The 3,466-nt window shown below is 42.4% G+C and overlaps 1 pseudogene; it reads left to right on the top strand.

Annotated features, from left to right (window-relative positions):
- The first annotated feature begins 2,219 nt into the window (after window positions 1-2,219).
- On the top strand, window positions 2,220-3,167 carry LOC138169552 (large ribosomal subunit protein eL29 pseudogene; annotated as a pseudogene).
- Window positions 3,168-3,466: the final 299 nt, after the last annotated feature.

Here is a 3,466-nt window from a genome sequence, read left to right on the forward strand (position 1 = left end):
CACACACACACACACACACACACACACACACACACACACACACACACTTTTTGTCCCAGTGGAAACAAAACACAAAAGGAAACCTTAAAATTGGAGCTATCTACAGTTGCAATGATTGCAAAAACTATTCTAGATGAAATTTTTAATTATGTTATATGAGCAGCTGTCTCATACAACGTACAACAGCAGGAGTGAGCACATGATTCTAGGTCAGTAGAGGAATCTTAACAATTAAGATTTGAAATACCACCACAAATAATGTTCATTGCAAACTTAGCCCTGAAGAATGGGACAGAAGAGAATTTCCTAAAAACATCCCCTATTTCTGAAATTCTTTATCAGTTTTGATTACCCATAGCCCATTTTGAGCTCTTGAGCCCTAACAGAGTGATTACTTAAAGTGGCTGGCTTTAATGATTAATCATGCTATTTAGTTGACAATAAATGTTCTTCTATAATGTGCTTTATGTTCTAATCAATGGGGGTAGAATATAAACAATTTGTGTCCAATCTGTGGTAGAGCCTTCTGAGCTCATGTGGTTCTGATCACTCAGTCATAGACACTGTACCTTGATCCCAACATAGTGACATCATTTCGGTCCTTTTCAAACACAAAGGACAATAACCAACCAAGAAGGGGGGAGAAGCATTTTCTCTAAAACTGAACCTTGATGTAAATTTTGTAGTTAAATAATATAGGGTTTAAATAGATTATAATAGTATTTCCAAGCAAGATTACATTTCCAAATCAACCCTTTCCCTGTAAATCTAAATGGCATTGATGTTATAATTTTCATATTTAAAACCAAATTTTCATCTGTTCTTGACAACTTTGCTTAAGAATTTACTCTTGTGCCATTCACAGGACTCATTCTACAAAGACCCAGGACTATTTTGTTAGTTATGAGTTTCCCCTTTTCACCCCTTTGCATCTTTTTGGGGGTACTTTTCATCAGGAAAACCAAAGTAACTTTTTTCTTATGTTTTAAAAGTATGAGATAGTGTCACTTTATTTGAGTAAAATAACAGTATCTTCATTCCACTTTCTTTCAAGGTAGAAAGCAGGTTAGATATAATAGAATAATGCATCCCTATGTTATCTACTTTGGAAATCTGTTTATGCAGTGCCCTGTCTCCTTTTTCCTCTCTCTTCTCCAAAAAAAATTGCAGAGAAACCTATCTATACATCATTTAATGTCTGTATGTTCCAAGGGGAATTAAACAGTGGTTTTGTAATTCTCAAGTAAAGTCAATAAATATTTGTTAAGCACCTACTATGTGCCAGCCACTGAGCTAAGCACTAAGGGTACAAAGAAAGACCAGAAACATTTCCTGCTTTCAAAGAGCTCAAAGTCTAATGGTTGAAACAACATGCAAACAACTATGTACGTAGAAGATATACATAGGATAAAGTAGAAAATCAAAAGGTTGAAGCCTCTAGCACTAAAGAGGGATCAGAAAAGCTTTCTTGCAGAATGTGAGATTTTAGCTAGGACTCAAAGACTATCAGGGGACACTTAATATGGACATGAGGAAGGAGAGAATTACACACCTGGAAGATAGCCAGTGAAAAGGCATTAAACTGAGATAGAGTTGTGTCTGCAGTAAAGAGTCCAGTGTCCCTAGATTGTGTGTGTTGCATGAAGGTGTAAGGTGTGAGAAGACTGGAAAAAGTAAGAAGGGGCCAGGTTATGAAGACTTTAAGAGTCAGAGGTGATTTTATATTTGATCCTGAAGACAACAGGGAGACACTGGAATTCATTTTGCAGGGGGCATGACATGGTCAGACCTGTGCCTTGGGAAGATCAATTTGACAACCGAGTGGAGGTAGAGCTGGAGCAAGAAGACATCTGAAGCAGGGAGAAGCACCAGAAAACTATTTCAGGAGCTTAACAGTGAGGTGACAAAGGCCCAGTGGAAGAATCAGAGGAGAGAAGGCAAAATTGACAAGACTTGACAACTGCATATGGAGGGGGAAAAGAGTGAGGAAATGAAGGTAACACCCAGGTTGGAAACCTGGGTTACTAGCAGGATAGTTGTGCCTTCAACAGAATTAGGCAAGTAAGAAGAGAGAAGGATTTGGGGGAGGGGGCAAGATAAAGAGTTCATTTTTATATGTGTAATTTTAAGATGTCTGTGGGATAGACAATATGAGATAGTTCAATATCTCTTGATTGGAATGGGGAAAGCCTTTAATTCAAAGAGTGACCCTCCTGGAGGTCGCATCCAGCGCCATCCGTGGCCTGGATGGGATGTGGGGGGTACCAGAACATAATTTCGGGGACAATGGAAGAATTCTGAGCCGAGGAGGGGAGGCAGGGCCCGGGCCAGTGGGTGAGGGGGGCAGGTATAAAGATGGCTAAGTCTAAGAACCATACCACTCACAACCAATCACGAAAATGGCACTGAAATGGCATCAAGAAACCTAGGTCACAGAGATACGAGTCTCCAAAAGGGGTTGACCCCAAGTTTCTGAGAAACATGCGCTTTGCCAAGAAACACAATAAGAAGGGGCTGAAGAAGATGCAGGCCAACAACACCAAAGCCATCAAGGCCCGAGCAGAGGCCATCAAGGCCCAGAGCACCAAGGCCTCCAAAGCCAAGCTCCTCAGGCACAAGATCCCCAAGGCCAGCGCCCGGCGTGCTGGCCACAAGATGGCTACCAAATGTCCAGGTCCTAGGATTGGCATCAAACGTCCAGGCTCCAGGATCACAAAGCCTGACGCTAAGGTTGCAGAACCACTGACCCCCAGTCTACCAAGCCCACTGACCCCAAGGCTGCCAAGCCCACTGACCCCAAGGCTGCCAAGTCTGCCGCCAAGGTCAATAAGTCAGATCCCAAGGCTACCAAATCTGGCCCCAAGGCCACCAAATCTGATGCTAAGGCAACCAAGTCTGACCCCGAGGTTGCCAAGTCTGATTCCAAGGCTGCCAAGTCCGATCCCAAGGCAGCCAAGTCTGATTCTAAGGCTGCTAAGCCTGCCGAGTCCAAACCCAAAGATGCTGGAGCTAAAGCTGCTGGTCCCAAGGCTTCAAAATAGATGCTTCAGAATAGAAGGACTTGTTTAAAGCTAAAATTCCCTCTTTTCCCAGCCAGGGTATGATTATTCACTATTTTGTACAAATAAAGAAAATGGTGAGTCGTAAATAAAAAAATAAATAAAATAATAAAAAAAGAGTGACCCTTCTTTTGATTTTAGGCCTCCCATCCCCTGCTGTACTTGTCCTTTCGGAGAACAAAAGTGGTTCCCTCCACTCAATGACATTCTTTTACCCTCCACATCTCAGTGACTCTGAGCTCTAGGGGATCATCATCCAAACTCCATTCCAACCCCACCTACCTCCTGGTTCCTCATTCCTATCTCCCTTAACCCACCACCTCAAAGTTTCACCCTAACTCTACCCAGTCCTTCCACTGTGCCGTTTGAAATGCCATTTTCATAGCCAAGGAACTTCCCGTCATCTT

The sequence above is a fragment of the Petaurus breviceps genome, unplaced genomic scaffold (genome assembly GCF_028583685.1).
Source record: "Petaurus breviceps papuanus isolate PSGF00001 unplaced genomic scaffold, PetGlider_PUasm1.0 126, whole genome shotgun sequence".
Lineage (NCBI taxonomy): Eukaryota > Metazoa > Chordata > Mammalia > Diprotodontia > Petauridae > Petaurus > Petaurus breviceps.